The sequence below is a fragment of the Adiantum capillus-veneris genome, chromosome 19 (assembly GCF_014529385.1).
Source record: "Adiantum capillus-veneris isolate H3 chromosome 19, ASM1452938v2, whole genome shotgun sequence".
Taxonomy (NCBI): domain Eukaryota; kingdom Viridiplantae; phylum Streptophyta; class Polypodiopsida; order Polypodiales; family Pteridaceae; genus Adiantum; species Adiantum capillus-veneris.
The window spans coordinates 63482425-63506907 of NC_140949.1; the positions used below are offsets into that span (position 1 = coordinate 63482425).

Genomic DNA, 24483 nt, shown 5'->3' on the forward strand with positions numbered 1-24483 from the left:
TATACTTGGTATGCGCATTGAGAGAGACAGGTCAAAGAAGTTAATTTGGTTATCTCAAACAGAGTATATTGACAAGGTTTTGCAACGTTTCAATATGGAGAAGGGAAAGGCATTGAGTGTTCCATTGCCACCATATGTGAAACTTAGCAAACATGATTGTCCTGTGTTTGAGGAAGAACAGGCTGAGATGGATAAGATTCCATATGCGTCTGCAGTGGGTAGTTTGATGTATGCAATGATTGCTACTCGCTCATACATTGCATTTGCAGTGGGAGTAGTAAGTCGATACATGTCAAACCCAGGAAAGAAACATTGGGAGACAGTGAAAGGAATATTGAGATACCTAAAAGCTACAAAGAGTATGTGTATATGCTATGGGAGTCAGGAGCTAAGTGTAAAGGGTTTTACAAACTCAAACTATGCAGGTGACTTAGACAACCGAAGGTCCATGTCAGGGTATGTCTTTACATTGGCTGGAGGAGCAGTATCATGGCGTTCTAGATTACAAGATTGTGTTACTCAGTCTACTACAGAAGGCTGAATATGTTGCAGCATCAACGGCATGCAAAGAATCAATTTGGCTTAATCGACTAGTAACAGATTTGGGAATCAAAGAAGAGATGCCTGTGTTATATTGTGATAGTCAGAGTGCTATACAATTGGCTCGCAATCCAGTTTATCACTCAAAGACAAAGCATGTGGATGTGAAGTATCATTTCATCCGGGGCACTAAATGGCCATGCAATAGATTGGTAATTGTTTCTTTTTCAAGAATTTCATGTGGTTTTTGAGGATCTTGGAGGGCTAATCACCTGCAAGCTGCCACATGTCCATGCGATAAATCCCACATGCAGGGCTTGGGGGGCCAAATGCAGCGTAAAATACCTAGACTAGCGCCTCATTTGGGGTAACATGGAGGAAAGTAGGAGCTTGTCCATGGAAAACTGAGCGTTGGGTTCTCTCGGGGCGTGTGGGGGTGGTGCCTTGTTGGTTTAACATTTGGTGGCAAGCAAGGTTGTGATGATGTGGCACTTGTAGAGGAAAGGTTCCCGTAGCCCAAAAAGGCACCAATATTTTTGTTGAGGACAGGGGGGTTCCACCCTTGTCACGGCGTTGTGACAACAACGGGGAGCCTCCCACGGATTTTGAGGAGAGAAGCTGGTCGAGGATAGTAGTAGCAAGAGGTGGTTCACCTGCATTAAGTGAGAGAGACAGCAAAAGAAAGTGGTCAAGATGGCGGGCCCAAGAGGTGGATCACATGCAGAGTGTGGGAGAGAGAAAGTGGGAAGTGGTCGGTGTGGCAACCATGTAGATTGCTAAGTGTATGTAGTGCAAGAAAATGCCAAATTGAGCTCAAGTTGGGACTAGACAAGCCATGATGAACCAATTTTTTTGTATTTTAAGCTTTTGTCAACTTCTATACGAGGAGGTTTCCCAAATTTGTAAGGGGCTTTTTTTTCCGATTTTGTGGAGGCCATTTCTTTTGGCCATTTGGGCTGGCGTGTCTTGCGGATTGGACTATTTACTTGGATGGAGTCGATGCGGAGACAAGAGGGCTGTCAATTTGAGGTGTGATGCTTGGAGCAGTATTGTATATTGTTGTTTGTTGAGAAGTGAAGCCATCATTGTCGTGTTTTATTGTGCCGGTTTTCCCTTCCCCCTTCTTTTCTCTGCTTGTGTGCGTGTGTTTTTGGGCGTGTGTTGGCAGGTGAGCCTCCCCAATATTGGTTGTGCAAAGAGGGATACAGAGAGGTTGTGTGTGTATGGAAGGCAGTGAATTAAACATAGCGGAGAAAACGACGGTTCGCCTAGAAATGGTGTTGTGTTTGGAAATCTAGTGGATTGGGGTGTTGTGTATACCTTGGGCTATAGATAGGCATTTGTCTGTGTTCGAGGTGTGTTCCCCTTTCCATCTTCTGGTGCCCCCATGGAGGATCACACTCATGCTTCGGTTTGAAGATTGAAAATGGTGTTTAAAGCCAACATATGGTTAGTGGATGGTCAAAAAATGTTCGATGGTCGGATCTGAAGTTGGCAGAGATGATGGAGCCGAGCTTTGGCCCCATATTTACAGGTGTTGAAGACACTGAAGATTGGGTAACGGATTTTGAGTTATGGATGTTGTCAACGCATATGGTGATAGATGCAAAAAAAGGTGATTTCTCCGACGGAAGCTAGTGAAAAGCTGAGGGTGCTATGCCAATATGTAAGTAAAGAATTTTCAGTTTTTCTTGCAGTTTGAAGCCTTTTGGAAGTAGTTGTAGATTTCTATGGGAGTTAAAGGAAAACAATACTTAAAGTTGTCAAAGTTTCTTGAGTGCTTGCATCCAAAGATCTCGGGGGACTCACCATGGAAAACTTACTGCACCACGTAAGTGCAGGGGAGGGGGGGTTTTGTACAAGTTACATAAGTGTATAAGTTAGGGGTAGGCCCCCAGTAGTCTCCCAAGCTTAAAATAAGGGAAGGGGTATCATATTTATGTGGGGGGGGGAGGGGGGGAAGTGAGAAAAGGGAAACATGAGAGGAAGTTTTTGTGTTTCGAAATCATGGCTTCCCAAAATATTCTTCCCTTGAACTTGTGAGTCAATAGCTACAAAGATACATGCAAGAACTAACACTGCTTTGTATATAGTTCATTTGTTGATTTTGTATAGATGCAAATTTACATGGAGAACCTAGAAAAACTTTATAACCATGGTTTTTGAGTAATTTAGATGGTTCAAAACTGGACCTGAATTGGACGAGTAGGTAGAGTGCAGGCTGATCCGCACATAGTTTCAAAGTCAAACTAAGACACATTGAGGGTACATCTACTTATCAATAGAAGTGGCTCCTTAGTACATTGCCAGTCACTATGCTACATGATCTTTGACTAGTTTTACTCATTTAGATCATGTAGGACCTATATTTTATATGTAAGATAGGGGTATGATAGTTTTTTGCATGGATTGTCGTATAAGCATAGAAAGGGGGGTCATATTCCCTAATATGAGTCGTATATAGGGGTCTTATCAAAGTTGTCCGCTCGCAGGTGGCGTCCCATTTCGTATATAGAGTGAATCCCCCGAGCCAAAGATTTGAGAGAAGATTGAGTTCTGTGCTAATACCTATGAAGAAATGGTTTATTTGGCCAAGGTGAAGAGCATAAAAGTGGATCAAAAGCTAGAGGTGGGCTTGCTAAAGCCTGCAAATTATGTGCCTATTGCGACGGCAGAGTGCTCTATGGTTCAACCAAAGGTGGTGTCAATTGTTCAAATTGTAGAACCTATTGAGGTAAGGCATGTGATCAATTATGCTTCTTGGAGGTTTCTAGTTTGTATTATGCCTATGTTGGTGGTGGATGAGCTTGTCAACAAGGATAAGCCTCTTGTTCAAGCTAACCTGTATGGTGAGCCTATATGTCAAGTCTCAAGAGCAGCTTGAAGAGGTAAAGCCTATTTTTTTGAAGCCAGTTCATAAAGAGGTAGCAGAGTGTAGCCAAGTTGAAAATACCAAAAGCTTGGAGGTAGATGGAGAAAGTGTACAAAGCCAAGGTGATGATTAAGCTTTTGTGGAGAATCAAGAGGATGAGGTCGCCCCCCTGGCAAAACTTCAAAGCTCGAAATCTTTACAACAAAGACCCCGATTGTCAATATGTAAGGACCAACATGATCCACAGTCCAAGCCCTTCACATCTATCCGGTGAAACCAACTCCAACCACTTGTCATCCCATGCCCTATCCATCTAGGATTTGCAAACCACTCCAACTTTAATCTTCAATATCTTGCACCTTGTAGCTTTGTTTGATGAGACATTTGGACTAGCTCCTAAATCACTTCAAGCATTACATCCCCAAGTGCAAACCAGTACTTCTTGCCATCCCATATGGCCCATTTGAAGCCATTTTGGCCTATGAAACCACAACATACACTTATGCTATCACCTTGTGAAGCATTTGGGGATGGCCTCTATAACACCTCCATTTTCACAAGATATATGAGGAATAGTAAATTATCTCTTAGAAGAGGATGGGATCCGATCTCAAATCACAAACTCACTCATCCTTGCACACACAAAACCCCGCCTACACTCGACTAGCTTCCCTCTACATTGCCATAGCCCCAGCTATAATCAGTTGCACTCAGGGAAGCAAAAAAACACTAAATTTTGAGAAAAAAAACCAATAAAAACCAAGAAAAAGATTTTCACTTTTGTTCATAAACAACATACCCTCACACCATCTTGATAGCCCTTGCATATGCGAGATAAGTCTCCATACTTTCTTGCAACCATGCACATAAACCATCAAAAACCATACCAATCATGAGTTATACAAAAGATAATGATGTTCAGCCCAAAAAATCATAAAAAACCATGGAAAACATGGGGAAACACCCTCCCAATCACAACAATAACAAGGGGCTTTCATTGCCAAATCTGAGTAGCAGGCACACATGTACAAGAGAGCTCCACTTTACACTGTCAAGCAATTTGTGGTCTTGCTAGGAAAGCCCCGGGCTTTTGGCTGTGAGAGTTTGTGAGAGAGCTCCAAAAACTATATAAAGGAGTTATACCATAGATGCCATGAAGTCTAGGGTTTAGAAGGAAGTGCAATCAAAGAAGCCCCACTCTTTCTCTCTTGCACTCACACACACAAAGAAAGAACACAAAAGAGCAAAAAATACACAAAGATGAACACATCAAGGCTATGGTTATATCGTATCATGGGTAATATGAAAGGGTTAATAGATGAGTTAATGGCGTCCAATCTTTGTTGCCGACCAAACAGGCTACAAATTTCTCTTTGAAATTGTAATTTTTTTTACCATAATATATATATTTTGTCTAGTGATTGGAAATAATTGTGTATACAAATCCTCTTGGTTCATAGCAAGATAACTATACTTATGTCAAAAGAAAAGTTATAGTCTATAAGGGGTAGTATGATGGGATCGGTGGAAGAATTATTTCATTGAGCCTTTCTGGGCCAAAGAGAAACACTATATATTGTTGAAAGTGTATTTTATGGCTAATCCATATTTTAAATTATAATAGATCGCACATAGTGGAAGCGATAGAAATTCACATCATGCGGATGACTCATCTAGGATAACTCTAGTATGTGTAAAATGTAGATATGAGAGAAGTGAAGGAAAGAGAATTTTCCTCCCAAGCCCTATTCTTGTCCATAGGTAAAAAGGATAATGCAGGGAGAGATGTACCTGTAGCAAGGAGAACCTAGAATTTGTAGGGAGAATGACTTTATAAGAGTGAGAGAGATAGATTTGGTTAGGAAGGGAGATGAAATTAGAGGTATATGTTGGATTAGAGATGAAAAACAAAACAACAAGAAACCAACAAAATATTAAAGTAAAACACATCTTACTTGGCAAACTCTTCAAAAGTTATTCACCATTATGATGAAGAGAGAAGAAGAGGGAAGAGTTTAGCTTTGATTGATGCACCAAGCTCAAGACCTTATTTGATTAGAGTTGATCTTCCAAGGATAGCTTACAAGATTGGCTAGTCTTCCTCTAGGAGCAAGTGTAGGCTTAGCCTTATGTTTATGTCTAAGTACAATTAGGCATCAATACTCTCACTCCCTTGTGAATGTTTTTCAAGGAAGAAGAGGTCCCCTTTTATAGGTGAAGGGAACCCCCAAGGGTTACACAAGAAAGAGAAGAGCCAGTGTGAACATGAACTGGCAAAGTTTGAAATGGGTTGTCCCTGCATGATGTGGGCAGACTAGGGTCCGCCATTTTGATCATATCTCCTCAAATGTGGCTCCATATAAAAAAGTAAAAATAAGAGAAAACAATTCATCTCATAAGCTATGATCCCCATTTTATATACTTTTTTCAATTCGGATTGGAACCTTGTGTTAAAAAAAATTCAAAATAGGGTACATTTTTGGAAGAAAAAGTCTTCTTGCGGTCCCCTTAGCATAGACTTTTATTTGATTCCATTGGACACCTCATGCAATATGAAAGCATGAGATTGATCCTTGACAAAGTTTTGTAAGAATCCTTGCAATAATGTATTATTTTTTAAAATCATGCAAGCTAGTGTCCCACTAGGATTTGATTCCTTCCTAGTAGCTATTAAAAAAAAAACAAAAAGAAATATAAGAAATGTATGTAAAATATATAGAGTATATATATATTGGAAGTTACTCTAGTTATAGGATCTAGCTATGGTGTGAGATGATAATGAGATAGTAGAAAGAAATAACTAATGAATTCTGTCGCAAGTTTTAGAGGCAAAGCTATTGACGCTTTTTTCCAAGGTACTTTCTAACGATAAAGTAAGAATATATGAGTTTTACCAAACACCGAGCAAAGTTTTCCGAGCAACCTATTGTCCGAGCGAGTAGTGTGAACAGGAGGGTGGAATGTAGTGCTCGAGAAAAGTGTGCCTCAGCTTAGCCTTATAATAGAGAAGGAGAAAATCCACCTGAAAAGTTTAAGAAAATGTAGTTAAGTTTCAAAAAATGTAGGTTAAATTTCCTCAATGGATTTACTCGAACACAGGTGGAATGCAAGGATAGGGAATCTCATCTGAAATTGACTCTCCTTCCATGCACGCCTTTTGGCGGCCTCCACATGTGTTGCCAACTTCCCAGCACACCCATATTGCAACTCATCTTCCCCAGCGGTTTGTATTCGGTAGCGTTTCTGTCATGACACATGGATTCCATCTAAATTGCCTTCAAGGGTGCACGTCGACGCATTGAGAGAGAGAGAGAGAGAGAGAGAGAGAGAGGGGGGGGCTCTCGTCCCCATGGTTGTATTCGGCAGTGTTTCTATTGTGACACCTAGCTGCCATCTAACTGCCTTCAAGGGTGCACGCTAGCGTGTCATGCTAGAGAGAGAGAGAGAGAGAGAGAGAGAGAGGCTCTCGTGGCGGTTTGTATTCGAAAACTTTTTGCCACAAGACCTGACTACCATCTAAAGTATCCAAGGATGCACGACGACACGCAGTGGTAGAGAGAGAGAAAGAACGGACGAGGCGGCATTGGGCAAGCAGAAGAAGAAGAAATGGAGCAAGGGAAAGCAGAAGGAGAAGATCCACAATATTATGGTTTTTTTCATGAGGTTACTTATGATAAGCTTCTTTTTGAGGTTCCAAAGTACAAAATTATTACTCCATCCATCCTCTCAGATCGATTAAGGATGAATGGGTCACTTTCTCGCAAAGCTATTAGGGAATTAATGGCCATAAGCACCATATTTAGGCTTATAGCTGCTCATCAGTATTCATGAAAAAAACATTTCTCCAAACATACAAAGTTCCTTTCCTTGAATTTGTCAAAAGGAAATTTTAACAAATCAGGTTATCTTTTTGGTTTTTTGCACTATTTTTCTCTATTTTGGGGCGGAACATCTCCTTTTCCTCTTGCTCTCAACGGGCATTTTTGAAATTGAAAACGGCACGATAGTAAGCTGAGACACATTTTTTTGAAACATTGCTGCTCATGCAAATTAACAAAATTTTACTAGTTTCTCTATGGAGATTCTAACTTTGTCAGTTTTGAGAGGCAAAGGTTACTGGCGGAATTTTCTCGAATTTTGAATGGAGATGGTTTTGCCTAAAAAGAGAGAGAAGAAGAAGAGAAATTCAACATCGCAGGAAACTATCCCAAGAGACCTTAAATATCTATCCGATGAGGAGAGTTGAACTCAATACTTGTTATTCAAGTGGGAAATGGCATAACCAATCTACCACAGTTGGGTGATTGAAAAGTTATACCATTTTCCTATATTTATTAGCCCCCCCCCGCAAGAAGTTTAACGTCGTAGGAAACTATCCCAAGAGACCTTAAAGATCTATCCGACGAGGAGAGTTGAACCTGCCCTTGAACTGTCGTAAAGTGCCAATAAGAGAGAGAGAGAGAGAGAGAGAGAGAGAGAGAGAGAGAGAGAGAGAGAGAGAGAGAGAGAGAGAGAGAACCTGCCTTGAACCAGTGCTAAAAAAAACCTAGGTTTAGTGTAATCCCACCTACAAATTTTGAAATTTACATCTAAATTTTATATTTGAATATGAGAAAACCTACAAAATTTTGAGTGTAATTCGGTGTAAACCAGCTTAACCTTGAGCTGATTGAAAATCAAGATTACTAGACTACAAACATTTGAAAAGGGAATAAAAATCGATAAAATATATATAAAATAGCTCAAAAATCCTATAAATTTGTAAATTTTTACTTGTACTTCTGGTTTGCATGTTTATAAGGAGGAAGCTCAATGGTTTAACCGAAAGAGAACAACCGACTTTCTTGAACATGACCCTCTCAACAAAAAATTGCATGGACACATACCGATTACAGTGTTTTCAGATGGTGTCCCAGCCAAGGCTTGCTAAAAACACACTTTTGTAATTGAAGAAAATAAGGATATAATAAAAACTAATCGACTCCTAGGTCAAAATTTGAAGCATTTCTTAGTTTTCTCATTCTTCAAACCATGCTCAAAATCTAGCTAGAATGTTATAATTCCAACTCGTAGGTGTCTACTTTTAGCTTGAACTTTCCTCCAATTTGGAGGTTGATCAAGGAATCAAGATGCACAACTTGACCATGTGTGTAGAGTAGGTAAACAATCTTTGATTTGCATCGAGCTTTTGTTTGATGCCTTCATCATATTTGCAGGAGTAGGTTATCTGTAGGCTGGTTGCAAAGAGAGGGGACCATCACAGTGATTGTGGGGCACCCCCCTTATTTGTTGTGATGTAGCCATGCACATAGTGCTTTCCCATCTGCTAACACTAGCAAGAGACACCATTTGCTAGGAGATATAGCTGTGGACTCAATTTGTATCCCTCTGGATTCTTCCCTCTCTTACGACCTATGCCCCTTAGGATTCTTCACCCTTTGTGCCAATTTTGCCCCTTTGGATTGTTTATTCTTTGCCATGTTCCCCTTAGGATTCACCACTTGCACCACCTTCATGAAGCTAGTGCATATTCTTCATGAATCTTGATATCATTCCAAAATCATAACACCTCCTTCCTTCAAAGCTCACCGTTGTTGAGATTGTGTTATCATGATCTCTATGGAAATGAATAATCTGCATGATAGTGTAAATCTTTTAAAATGTTCTTGGTGGATCCGCATGTGGCATACATCTTGGCAAGTCACCGGCATATTGTTGCGCTTCTTTGAGTGTCATGTTGGTCTCTCTCTCTCTCTCTCTCTCTCTCTCTCTCTCTCTCTCTCTCTCTCTCTCTCTCTCTCTCTCTCTCTCTCTCTCTCTCTCTCTCTCTCTCTCTCTCTCTCTCTCTCTAGAGCACCATGTGTCGGTGTGCGCCCTTAAAATAAGCTCAAGGCACATGAGAAAACACATGCACACGCGTACACACACTCAATTTAACCCTCCCTCTCTCTACATCTCTTTTTATAAAAACAAATCGCACCAATAATTATATAAGAAAGACAAAAACTTCCTGAACAATCAAAGTACAAAGTCACCCATGATTCCAATTTCCAACACCAAGAGGCCGTGATCTGTCAAAGGCAGCTTCCTCAACTTAGGAATGTCTGATGACAGTAGGTGGTTGCGGCAACAAAGGCCACAAAATTCGGACGTTTTGGGCCTGCTAAAGGATTGTGGCCCATGTTTCTCCTCAAAGTCGTCCTTGAGAGCTTGCCAACCTTGTGGAGTCCTAGGCCCACATATGATTGAGTGTTTGTGTTCCAATACTGCAGAAACAAACTGACGTAGCACTTGACACACCGTGGATTGCCCAACACTATAATGGTTTGCCACGTTGTGCAGTGGACCCCCTACACCCAACAAATGTAGCGATATTGCCACCTTCTTGCACATGGAAAGGGAACGTGTTGGAACAGCTTCTTGAATTTGTTGAGTGATTGCTCCTTGCTGCAACTCCTTCGATGCTAGAGCACAAACATTCTAGAAGCAAGCTCTCGGAACTCTTAGGGGCTCCTCAAACCTTAGGTCATCCCCCTCTGTGAAGCGGAAGAATGTGCGCCAAAAGTGGTTGCTACGTGGCTTCGCATGCCATATTCCAGCCGATGTGTTCTTTCAACATCGCATGCCATGGACACAAGCTGTGATGCAATTAATGCAATGCATTGCCACAGATGCTAGATCCTCCTCCATTAAGTCAATTGCTTCATGGCTTAATTACTGCAAGGAAAAGAGGATGGAATTCCGTGTAGAAAGCCAATGATGTAGTGCTAGGTTCACTTCCACGAGTGTCACCCAAGGTGCTGACAGTTATAGGTTCATGCATTATAGCTGGCTTGGATGAAAGTCACGATGTGGCCAAGGTGTGTTCAGTATGGGGCAGCGTACTGCCACATGCATCCGGCCAGAAAAGGCGCTTAGATCTGCAAAGAGAAGAATAGCGGGAGGTAATAATTGTAGGATGTTGAAGGAAAGGGAGATGTAGGGTAGTAGAGTTTTGGGCACACAGAAAAGGCAGTTGATGCAGGTGAGTGATCTTCAAGGAAGGAGAGATGTAGGTGCATGAGTTTTGTGCACATAGACACAAACAATGGCGAGAGGGAGCCACCCAAAGAGGTGCAGGCATGCTCAGGAGTCAAGAGAAGAGGGGGGTTTGTGAATGCTTGCGCCACTTGGGTTTTCTTTTCTGCGAGTGGGCAGGGGTCAGATTCTCTGCTATCCGGAAATTGATACCTCTCCAAGTGGAGCTCCTTTCTGAATGAATGTGGTTGGGATTTCTTCCATCTGAATTTGTAGTAGCTGCCCGCGTCTAGGTCGTTGCAGGTGCCACAGCCAATGGCGGGGCTTTTCACCGCTCAATGGGACGGCGCTCTAACTACTTTAGAATTGCTTCTGACGGGGCTCTGCACCGCCGCTATCAGCAAGACCTCTCTTTCACGTGTGGTCTCTTTCTCTCTCTCTTCATAGCACCGCGTCGGCGCGCGCACTTTGCGGCAGTTCAAGGCAGTGCAGCGGCAGTGCTCGAAAAAACCTTTTTTCCAAAAACTTGGCAGACCTACGTACAGTGTTCGGCAAAAATCAACTTCCCAAACATCCAAAATTCCTTTCCTTGAATTTGCCAAGAGGAAATTTTAGAAAATTGGGCTTATCTTGCTGGTTTTTACTCTATTTTTCTCTATTTTGGGGCGGAATTTCTCCCTTCTTCCCAAACATGGACCCAATTGAGGCCTGACATTGGAGGTAGGAGGACTATCAGCCTTTCTAGCCCTCGCACACAAATGCACCTAGCTAAGTTTGCAAACATCTAGCTTTTGTGTACGAGGGCTACAAAGGCCAATGTTCCGCCTACCTCCAATGTCAAACCTAGCTAGCTAAGCAAAGACAAGACAATAAAGCACATGATGTTGCCATACTTCATAATGTGGGAATAGTAGGGGAAGGAATAATGGCTTCTTGTGACAAAATTACTCACCCTATTAGTAGAGGCAGCAATCTTGCGCCCATACCAAACCTAGTTGTGCCAATCCATTAGAAAGTTATGATGTTGAAAAAAATAGAAAAACTAATGAATGAGGAGCTCTTTTTTATAGAAAAATTTGTCAAAACTGTTTTGTTTTTGTTAGTGTGGATCTAGCCTTGTGTTTCAATACTAAGTTTTTTCTTTATAGCTATTTTCCATGGGCCGTACATTTGTGACTACACCTAAAATAGGAAAAGTTATTCTTTTTTATGGGAGCGTTCTACCACTACTCTAAGAAAGAGGTTTCTAGCTTTACACAATTCAAATTGGTCTAGAATTGAAACATTAGGAAAATTTTGAACTCACTTTTGGGCCTTTTAAGAGTGCCACATCATCAAAGTTGTACAAAAGAAAGCAACCCGGTAGACCCCTCTAAATATTTCTTAGAACCCCATGATATGACCTATCATTGGAAAGTTCTTGAAAAACGGATTCTAAAGAGCCAAGGTCCGAAAAGTATGGATGACTTCTATGAAAGTTATGCCATTTTTTTTCAATCAGCCAGGGTTTGTTACCGTTACGGTAATCTAAAATCACCTTTTTCTAGATCTACATGAAGGCAATGTCCGATACATGCATGATATATATCAATAGATAGCATTTGAAGAGTAGATTCTAAATACCCAACCTCCAACAAGTTTGGATCTTATTTGCAAAAAAATTACCGATCCCCACTTTTTGAAAGCTATGCCACATCAACAATTCTTACAAGGCCCATTTTTTAGTCCAACTTTTCCTGATGAAGAGGTTTCTGGAATGGACACAATTAAAAGTGTTTGTAAGACTCATGCTTGTGCAAAATTGCTAGTATCTTTATAATTGTTATTTTAGTCCTTATGCTATTATAGTTCATAGCAAAGATTTCTATTTTACAGCCATCACTAGCTCATTAGACCTGCATATTAGAGGACTTGCAACTCATAGACAATCGACCTAAAGTTGCATACATTGTAATAGCACTATATATCTTTCTATTGACATGTCACAAAATTTCAATTTTGGGCATTGCTAGCTTCATATCTACTTATTAGTGATTTTGTAATATATAAGCTACAACAGAATATTGAAATCACATGAAAAATAACACCTCTACCCGCTCCCTTGGTTTGTGTGCTAAAAATTAAGAGAGCTCCTTGCTTTTTTGTTATTGTAGCTTGCTCTTTTGCTCGGTTTAGAGATTGCTCGGAAAATCTTGCTCGGAGTTAGGGATCCTTCAGAATATGTTATCCTTGAGATAAATAATAGGATGAGATAGAAAGCTTAATATTATACTTAGATATGCATATGTATATTATAGGAAATATACTTATGTATTTAAAAAGTTGCAAGATAGATCTTATAGCATTCGTTCCCACTATCATACGTGTCACAACACGACATTCACTCCCTCTAAACCTGCACATTCTCTGGTATGTGCCACATATGATTTTCTTGTAGATCTTCCATGATTTCATCTTTGCTAATAGCTTCCAATGCTTCATCTTCACTTGTGTCTTGCTCTTTCCCTTCCTCAATATCTTATGGATCATTGTCTTCTCTTCTCTTAAACATTTTGATCCTTTTTCCTCCAATGGGAACCCTTACTTCTGTACCATCTGACTCAGACAGTTATAAGTAGCATTTTCATGCACATGATTTACAACATATGGTCCACACCATCTTTGAGAACTTACGAATGACTGTGTGCTGGTTATCAAGGCTACTATCATACACTAAAACCAAGTCACCTTTGTTAATTTCTTTGTTTCTGAGCCGATGTCCCTTATCAAAGTAGTCTCTGTTTTCAACCTTGCGTTCTTGAGAAGTTCTTTTGGAGCCTCAATGTCTCTAGGTCTTCTCTCTAGTTTCCTTATTTGCAATGCAAGGAGACCTTCTCTGCTAAGCCCCTCTTGCTAAGGTAGTACATTCCATGTGGGAATTGTATCTTCTATTGGCATCACTCGCTTTTGACCATATATTAGCTCCACATGCATATAGCCTGAGCTATGTGTTGTACAATTAGTCCATAAAGCATATTGCAACAATTTTGGCCACTCACCAACTCTTCCTCCTCAATCCTTGGCCAAAGATTTGATGATAGGAGAATACCCTCTTTCACTCTTTCCATTGCCTTCAGGGTTGTAAGCTATAGTAAGAGAAAGCTTGATTCCTAATCTGGAAAATAACTCCCTTTCTTCCTTGGCATCTAGTTCACCTCTTTTTGAAGTGATCTTTCTCACACAACCATAACAGCAAATCACCTCATCAAGAAGGAATTTGCATACAACTTTTGTGGTTTAGCTCTTAATCCTCACCCTTCAACCTGGTTAGTTAGGTCCTCTCGTGAAAGAGCTAAGTATCTCATCTGCCAAAGTCCTAAAAGCATTGTGACTAGATCCACAACCCATTTATAATGCATGGCTAGTGGATATGTAGGGTGCAATCCAGCAGGATCCTGGATATTTGAATACATTTGACAAGTTACACACGACTCTACAAATTGAAATACGTCTTTATACATACCCTTCCACCATTATTTTTCTTTCAATGTGGAGAAGGTTGTGCACACACCCATATGTCTAGCCCATAGACTCTCATGAAACACTTGCATGAGCTTTACTTGAGTTTGATTTTTACATATAACCCTTTGTGGTGTAGAACCCTTTTGTTTAGGATGCTTTCACAAGTAACCATCCCTCAAAAAGTACCCATATGCTTTCCTGCGTATCCTCTTGAATTTTTGTTCAGATCAATCATCCTGTTTTGCTAGAGTACTCAAGTAGCTTTCTATAAGAAGCCAGTCACCTTCATAAAGCTCTTTCAAGAATAATTCAAGTGGATTAGTCATGCAAACATTGTTATCTTTGACATGAGAGATAGAATCGAACTTTGTGCCTACATCATCTCCCTCATAAATCATATGTGACACATCTTCATACCTTGTCCTTGATAGCATATCTGCCAATGTATTGTCTTTACCTGCAATTGCTTAAACTTGGGATTTAAGGGCTTAATGTAGGCAATCCACTGCAACATAGAAATGTCTGGCATTGAGCAGCTTGTAATCATCCCAAGAAGTGGTAGACAATCTGTTTCTACAACCACACATGCACCAATTAGGTACTCTTTTCTATTTTTCAAGGTTGTAACCATACCCCATAAGTCTCTCTTTATCTGTGGATAGTTTCTTTGGCAAGCACTTAGTACCTTTGCTCCAAATCTCACCACATACCTGTGTCCTTCTTCATCATCTTGCCCTATTGCCGATCCAATCCCTCTAGGACTGGTGTCTACTATCACAATTAATAGCCTTTGACACGCATAGTCTACCTTTCTCAGAGTTGGTGCTGATTGGAGAAACTCCTTTAGGTTTTTCATGGCTTTTACATGTTCTTCTGTCCATTTAAACTTTTGATTCTCTCTAAGAAATTGATAAAGAGGATCAACTACATGTGCAAAATGTGGAATCCAAATAACATAAAACACACATGCTCCCAGAAACCTTCTACCTCAGTGATGCTAGTATATGTTTCTTTCATTCTTTGAATGGCATCTACCTTTGTTGGACAAGGTTTCCTACCATATGGCCCGCACATGTGTCCCACAATGAGAACTTCATGGACACCAAACATAGACTTTCTCCCTGACACAGTAAGATTCACTTCCTCCAACCTAGATAGAATTTTATCACAATCATTTATGTGATTTTTCACAAACCTGTGACACCCATTACTATCCAAAGTTTCATCTTTCCCACCTTCTTCACATCCTTTGATAGGAAAATCATCAATGAAAGGCATTGTGATTTGAGGAATAAAGTCACATAAGATTGTATTCATCACATTCATCATATGTGCAACCAAGTTGGTTGCTCCCTGCAACAAGGTACACATCCTTACTAAACCCAAAGGTTTCCTTATGGTTGTCAAGTCTCTGATTTCAATTGCAAGCTGAAATTGATTATACCTTGAGTAGAGATCCCCCATCAAGTAAATCGCCCTCCTTGCAAACACCTCTGCAAACTCATCCACAATTGGACATGTACCTACATTTCTAATTGTCACCTTGTTCATTGGTTGCATATCTTGGATGAAGCATAGAGCACCATTCTTCTTTGGAAGTGTGAACCACCTGTTTGAGTATGGAGCACAAGAAGGCTCCAAAATCCCCATTTTGATATTTTCATTAAATACTTCTACTAACTTGAGCACATGAGCCTTGCAAATTCCAAGGCACATGAGGTATTGTTAAAATTACCATAGGAGCTACAATAGAAGGATCAGCACATCCTATTTCATGTGGCTCAAATGCAAAAGCCTTACCATGCTTTGAAAGCATTTCTTTAACACTAGGTTGGTAATGGGACGCTTTTATGTCGTGGGACACTTTTATGTCCTGTTAAGTGACCATTTTCCTTGAATTATGTCAAGAGTTTCAAAATGGATTTTGAGGTGCGATCTATCTAGAAAGTTGTCTCATGAGCTGAAAAAAACTTAACATTTTTTTGAAATATCAATTCCATCTTTAACCTTGTCCTTGCACAACATTTCACAACCTAAACTGTGTGAAAAAACGGGTCCTGTTTTTGGCTTTTTTCAACTTTTTGCAAATATACCACTCTAGAATTCATGTTTGTGAGTTCTATAATGCTAGAAAACTATCTTTAGTAGTCCTCAACATGTCCTGGTGCTTCTAGGGAGAAATAAATATTAAAGTTGTAAGTTATGACCAAATTACAAAAATTGTCAAATCTTGTTTTTTAGCCATTTTTAGGTCTTCTATGATTTTTTTGGTGGCTTTCATGATATCCAAATGCAGTTTTGATTTTGTATGTCTCATATTGTAGCATAAAACTAACATTCCTTGAGTTTTGGGGCACCTAATACCCTATTTTGCATAGTACACAACGATGATTGATTTTTTCAATTATAAAAGAAAACAAAACATTTAGTATATCAAGTATAGCTTTTTCAATATTACTAGTTTCTTGTGAGAACTATATGCATTTTGTAGGTAGTAACCATATCTAGTCATAAGCATCAAATTTGGCTGGATATTGAATAATTTCTATGGGATTCTACAACTCATAATGTTGAACCCAGTTTTTTCATGTTTGCTGTATTTAGCACTTCATCTTTGTCCCCAAGATTCCCCTTGGTAAGAGATGTATTATTCTTTTGACATGCTCCATGGCTTCTTATGAACCTAAAGGACAACAGGGAACTAAGAAAACATGCATATATTATTTGTATTGAGCGTGGCTATAGAAACTCTAATGATAGGTTTGCAGAATTGAAAAAATTCAACTTTTTTGTACCTATTTCTTTTGGCAAAACAAAAAATAGTTAAAGAGAATAAATCATATGTTCTGATCACCAACCATTGAAGTTAACCAGGGAATTTATCTCAAGTCCTACGAAAATCCCTAATCTTATTTTTATGCAACAAAATGTAAGAAATGATTGTTTTGATGAAAATGTACTGGTCCATCAACTTTGGAGGCTTGCTCTGAACAAAAGATGAGAAATTTTACAAGTTTCTTATTTTTTCCATGTGTAGTAGGCCTTGAACTATAACCTCATGAAAGGATTTTACAAAATGAGTGGATCTACTATGGTTTTGGAGGTTTTTTTCAAAACCTTGAAAGGACACGTTTATGTCCTGTTAGGTTACCAACCTAGTGTTAAAGCACTTCCTCTCCTCCTGTGTTAGAAACTCTTTGCAACCAATCTGCAACTCTTGAAAAGACTCCTTTGTGAAGATATGCCCAACCGTTTTAGGATTCCTCTAACTTGGTTGCAAAGAAGCCTCCTCAATCTTTTCCTTGTTGTTGGGTGGTAAGGGTGAAGCTACTAGTTTTACCTTCTTTGCTACACTCTTATATTTAATCTCAACATGGACTTCTGGGCCAACTATTTGCTTAAAACATTGGTTTTCTTTAAAGGCTTCTATGACTTGATACATTTCCATAGACCATAATTCCACAACTTCATTTTCAAGATGCAAACTAGAGTCCATTATAGCATCAAGCTCACCCATAGTATGTACAAAAGAAACTTGCTCACGCAAAACCCAAAATATTTTTAGTAGGCTCTAGCAACCCACTCTCTTTCATGCCTATTTGTACATTATGTACATATTGCCTCTCAAATCTCTTCAAATCTTTAAGTTTTGTAAAACATACTGATCCATTCCTTGTTACCAAGGAGCTCGTTGAGAAAGTTTCACTTATTTTTGAATCAAGCGAGACCCTTTTTCTTTCTCTACCAATGCAATCCTGCTTTATAATGGTACTTGGCCAAAACCCATCTTTATCTTATGGTCATGAAACTCTTTTCTCACCTTTGGTAGAGGATGATCTTTGAGGTTTTCACGGTTTCTTTCATGGTTCACACAAGCTGTGAGAAATTGAACATCACGTTTACCATCTTTGCTTTGTTTCCTCGCATAATCTGAACCATCATCAATTACCTTTGTTTCCATTTGAAAGCCCAAAATGTAGGGTTGTCCAAGGATAAGATGGTATGAAGATTTTTCTTGTATAGAGAAGTTTTGCTCAACCTTTACATCACCTATTGTCACCTTTACACTTGCACATGCTGCATACAATTCACTTGATGAATTGTTTGCCACTTTGACCATCCAACCATGTTTTGTGTCCATTGGCCATTTTCATTTGTTGTAAAGACTTTTTTACATTATATTTATTTCAAAACCATGGTCAATTAATGCAACAAACGGTTCTTCAAGATCACCTACCTTGATTAAGTGTTTGCTCTCCAAGTGTTTGCTTCTTTCTCTTGATGATTTCAATAATTTCTTCATGGAATTCATGCTTGTCTATGCCAAGCACCTCCCTCAAAGTAAACTCAACCTTGCTATTCAAAATCCTCTCCTCTAGAACTTTCTTCAAGTCTGTAGCAAGCTCAATGTTAGATTGTAGTTTGTAAGCTGGTCCTTTGGGCTTACCTTTTGTTGGCTCCTTTTTCTTCCGTGTTGTAGATTCCTCCATGGTCACTTTTGGTGAAGGTGCCTCATGTGTTGGTGGTGCTTGCAAAGGTGTTGCATCATTCCTCCCTCCACTTATTGTAGATATTTTTGAAGGCCCTTCATCACCATTTTGACGCCTACGCTTTTCTTCTACAATGGGTTCACGGATTTGGTAGTTTGTAATGTAGGCATGGACAGACATTCAATCCATTGGATCACTCCACCCTGTTTTTAGACATATGCAATCACCTGCTTCATGTAGAATCTCTTTTGTAATCTTTTCCTTTTTAGCTAATTGCATGACATTTGGCCAAAGCCAACCATGACGGTCACTCACCTCTTCATCACTAAGATGCTCAATTATTTACTTCATAAGCAGCTACCTCAACTGAAGAGGTGGCATGGTTAGTTGCCATATCTTCAACTAAGGTTTGCATTCTCCCACTTCCAAAGTTAGTTCTCAAGGGTAGACCTGTCTCTCTTAAGTGTATTTTACCATCCTTAAAAAATACAACATCTTTTGTCACAATCCCTTCTTACATGGTCTGTACTATCACGGCAAATACATCTATTAACAAAACCTTCTTTGGGCTATTGTCTTTGCCTCGGAAGTGGGCCTGATGGTTGACCTTTTTCTTCAAGCTTTGCAAGCTTCACCTTCAATTCACGCATTCCCTTCACAAGCTCATCTAGCATAGACTCATCAAACTTAGGATCTATAAAAGTAGGCTTTACCATTTTGTCAGAAGTTGAGGTGGAAGGACTTGTAGTGTTTACTACCATCTTGTCCCTTCTTCTTTGACGTTTGGCAAGCAGTAACACATCACCTTCGACCTCATTCTAGTCAGTCTTTAGTCCTTGTTAAGCATCTTTATCTTCAAGAAGAAGCTCCAATTTTTCTTGAGACTCTTTACCTATAGCTTGTAAGAAAAGATACGTCTTCTCTACATCTAGTGTGGCCATCTCTATCCTTGTTAGTTGTGCATAGCGCCGCTCAAATTCCCTAAGTAGCTCTATTATTAATAGTCCTTACTTTGGCTTGACTACCCATTCTAAGAATGTTCTTTTGGTCACTTTCTCAAAGTCCTCCATGATATATTCCTCCTTTAAAGATACTTTGAGTTCTTCCCAGTTTCTCCCATGTCCATCTTTAATTGCCCTAACACGTTCCCTAATTTCTGGAGCAACAACTAGCTCAAAGCTTTGAATCATCTCACCTTCTAACACACGATGCAACTCCATCTCCTTCACATACTTGCACAAGTACTTGGTTACATATTTTCCATTGAGCTGATCCATTTCGTTGACGACCTCTTGTATGGCTTTGGTTGTTGAAATCTCCCTTCTTTCAGTGGCATGTTGTTGCTTCATGAACATTGCAAATGCTTGAAATATTGGCATGGTTGTTGGGTCAAAATGCATACCTTGTTGCTCAACGTGATCACCTATGGTTACCCACAAACTCTCACCCTGGAAGATTCACGTGGGTTCACCAAAAATATGTTGAAAAATTTTCGGTCTTGCCCCAAGAAAGCACTGGGCTTTTGGCTGTGAGAGTTTGTGACAGAACTTCAAAAACTATATGAAGGAGTTATACCATAGATGACATGAAGTCTAGGTTTTGGAAGGAAGTGGAATCAAAGAAACCCCACTCTTTCTCTCTTTCACTCACACACACAAAGAAAGAACACAAAAGAGAGCATCAAAACAACACAAATGTGAAAACATAAAGGCTATGGTTGTATCATATCATGGGTAATATGAAAGGGTTAATAGATGAGTTGATGGCGTTATATCTTTGCCGACCAAACAGGCTACAAATTGTGCTTTGAAATTGTAATTTTGCGCTTACCATAATATATATGTTTTGTCTAGTGATTGGAATTAATTGTGTGTACAAATCCTCTTGGTTAATAGCAAGAAAACTACACTTATGTCAAAAAAAAAAAATTATAGTCTATAAGGGATAGTATGTTGGGATCCGGTGAAAGAATTATTTCATTCAGCCTTTCTGGGCCAAAAAGAAACACTTTACGGCTAGCCCATATGTTAATTGTGATAGATCGCACAGAGCGGAAGCGATAGAAACTCACATCATGTGGATTATTCATCTAGGATAACTCTAGTATGTGCAAAATGTAGATATGAGAGAAGTGAAGGAAAGATAATTTCCCTCCCAAGCCCTATTCTTGCCCGTAGGCAATAATGATATTGCTGAGAGAGATGTATCTGTAGCAAGGAGAACCTAGAATTTATAGGGAGAATGACTTTATAAGAGTGAGAGAGATAAAATTTGGTTAGGGAGGGAGATGAAATTAAAGATATAGGTTGGATTAGAGATGAAAAAGAAAACAACAAGAAACCAACAAAATATTAAAGTAAAACACATCTTACTTGGCAAACTCTTCAAAAGTTATTCACCATTATGATGGAGAGAGAAGAAGAGGGAAGATTTTAGCTTTGATTGATGCACCAAGTTCAAGACCTTATTTGATTAGAGTTGATCTTCCAAGGATAGCTTACAAGATTGGCTAGTCTTCCTCTAGGAGCAAGTGTAGGCTTAGCCTTATGTTTATGGCTAAGTACAATTAGGCATCAATACTCTCACTCCCTCGTGAATGGTTTTCAAGGAAGAAGAGGTTCCCTTTTATAGGTGAAGGGAACCCCCAAGTGTCGCACAAGAAAGAGAAGAGTCAGTGTGAACATAAACTGGCAAAGTTTGAAATGGGATGTCCCTACATGATGTGGGCCTACATTTTGATCATATCTTCTTAATCGTGGCTTCAAATAAAAAAGTAAAAATAGGATAAAACAATCCAGATTATAAGCTACGATCCCCATTTTATATACTTTTTCGAAATCGGATTGCAACCTTGTGTAAAAAATTCATCAAAATAGGGTACATTTCTGGCAGCAAAAGTCTTCTTGTGGTCCCCTTAGCATTGACTTTCATTTGATTCCAATGAAAAACTCATGCAATATGAAAGCATGAGATTGCTCTTGACAAAGTTTTTCTATAATCCTTGCAATACGTGTCCCACTAGGATTTGATTCCTTCCTAGTAGCTATTAAAAAGAAATATATGAAAAATATAATGAATATACATATATATTGGAAGTTACTCCAGATATAGGATCTAGCTATGGTGTGAGATGATAATGAGAAGGTAGAAAGAAAGAACCAATGATTTTTTTCCCAAATTAAAGAGGCAGAGCTATTGACGCTTTTTTCCATGGTACTTTCTAATGGTAAAGTAAGAATATGTTACCCTTGAGATAAATAATAGGATGAGATACAAAGCGTATTATTATACTTAGATATGCATATGTACATTATAAGAAATTTACTTATGTATCTAAAAAGTTGCAAGATAGATCTTGCAGCATTCATTCCCACATGTACGTGTCACAACACGACAACGCAGCTTCCATTACCAAAAAGAGAGAAGAGGGGAGAAAGTGCAGAGGTCACAAACCATGTTCATGGCCTTCGTGATGAGAGAAACACTCTTCATCCAAGGCTCCAGCCCCGTCGCACACACACATGGGCACCTCCGCACACAACCCCAACACACCACCGCAGGATGTAACAACAGACGCTTTCTTCTTCACATCTAAAATCTCCCACTCACTCACAACCCCAAGCTGATAAAAGTTCAGTTTTTCTTCATATTTTTAAAGCACTTACTCACTCTTTGTACTCTTGACACTTCTATGTACAAAAATAGCAAAACTATGTACCCCGCATAATTGGCCCCGCATGTGTAGAGACAGCTGGCACACACCGCATTTGTACACTTTGTACAAGAATGCTTTATTTATATCCAAGGATCCCAAAAGCACTAAAAACATCTCTCAAAGACTTTGGGGTGGCCCACACCATTCCATAAAAACACGTCACAACGTGCCTACCCAGAGTATTCGCACTTGCTCAAGTCCTTTGCCATGTACTTGTTAGCCTATCCATACCTGCTTGTGCCCTCTGCTATGGTCGACACACTTTGGTTGCACCATCATTGCCCAACCCTCTTGTTGAACATTAATGTTCAACCACAAATCTACTTTGTGTCTCTAAAAGTTTCATAGCCTGTGTGACTAAACCAAACAATATATACATTTTATTTCTTATCTACCAAACCTCAAGTAGGTTGCCCCACCCCTTGCATCACATCATAAATACCACCTGAATCCAAAATGTGGTACTGGTTCCTTCCATCCACCTATAGTAGACTCCCATAGTGTTGTCCCCCAGCACATAGCCCATCAAGGTCATAAGCCGCCCATGGCCTACCTTCACCACTCGAAGCATCCACCTACATCCAAGCATCTTCAAATAGAGTACCATCATGCTCACCACCCTCCTCAACAAACACAACAGACATACTTGACCCTCCCACCCAACCATATAATGTGAGGTTCTCCATGCAAGAAACCTTCTCAAAAAACAACATGTGATTGACATAAATACTTCTCCACATTAGCCTTTGTTGTATAACCATAGCATATCACTCCTCACCTAAAGAAATTTCCAATTTTGGAGGGGCTAACCCTCACATCTCTTGTATCTTGGTCAAATCTCTATCCACAAGCACATGTGTTGCTTCATCTATATCAACCATAGGGTCATCAGATCCCTAATTAGACTCATCCTTAATGCATATTGGTCCAAATAATCTCTATCTGCACCACCACTCATGCAAGCCATAGGCAACTCCAGCTACTCCTCCCTTTGGTCCATCCAACACATCATGAGCACACAAAAAAATCCCTACCCCCTTGGGTTTTTCTTTAACATCATCCTCTTGTTGAATTTGTAGAATGGCTTGGCTATCCATAGACGTAGCCTTATCCTTCTCTACAAAGCTATGAACCAATTGCATTGCATAGCACTTGCCACCACAACTTGCACCAGCATGGCCATCAACATAGCACTACATGCCTTATTCATCTACTTATCCTCCTCCACCAGCTTTGATACTTCAGCCTGCTCTTCTTTCCCATTGCCTCAAGTGGGTCACTTACTAATTATGTGACTATCACATGAGTGCAGCAGAAGAGATTATTAATTTTTTTTCTCACATTTTTACATACAAAAGAAGGGTACCGTGAAATGTAATTGGAATCTTTTTTTACAAATTGAATAGAAAAAAGGGTGTATTTTATTTGTTGAAAATTCATAGATAATGAATTTTCAAAAAGTCCTTGAACGAATGTGATATATACAATTTATGTAGAGTGACCCCTTCAATCACAATACCGATCACCTTACTATCAAACACATAACAATGTAGCTTTAACCTTACCATCACAGGATCATCAAAATCTATTTCTTCACCATAGGATGTGGACTCATCTGCTCTATCCTCCTTGCTTGTCTTCCAAAAACTTGACCTTGTCTCTTCATCATCATCAGCACATTCCGACTTTGTATCATAGGTCACTTTGGCCTTGAACATCTGATAAAAAAACATTGCATTTCATTTATCTCTCTCTCTCTCTCTCTCTCTCTCTCTCTCTCTCTCTCTCTCTCTCTCTCTCTCTCTCTCTCTCTCTCTCTCCATATCTTGCTCTTGAAAAAGGACACCACATATGTATTTAATTTGTCTTGTAGTTCAAGCCTGGGGAGGTCACCTAATAAAAATGTAACCTATCACGTGAGTTCAACAGAAGGGTATTTAAAGTTCTTGAAACTTACAAAAATTTATATACAAAAGGGAATTATTTTTAAAATTTTGAAAAAAACTTACAGATTTTAAAAGAAAAGGGTACATTATATTCCTAACAAAATTCATAGACAAGGGGTTTTACAAACATGTCTTGAACGCACGTGATATGGTAGTTTTACACACAATGAACCCCCCGAGAGTTCAAGCTCCCCCGGCCCCCCTCCCTCTCTCCCTCTCTCTCTCTCTCTCTCTCTCACACACACACACACACACATACACAAAATGTATTAATGAGTGTGTGGACATGTATCCATGTGTCAGTTTGTGTGTCTGTGAATGCACTGTGTATGTGTGTGTGTGTGTGTGTGTGTGTGTGTGTGTGTGTGTGAAATGGATTTGTGTGTGTTAAATGAGTGACAC

The 24483-nt window shown here is 39.5% G+C and overlaps 1 pseudogene; it reads right to left on the minus strand.

The window, feature by feature from the left end:
- The window catches only part of LOC147434148 (uncharacterized), a 51596-nt pseudogene extending 27743 nt beyond the window's left edge, over positions 1 to 23853 (minus strand).
- Between the last annotated feature and the right edge of the window lie 630 nt (positions 23854 to 24483).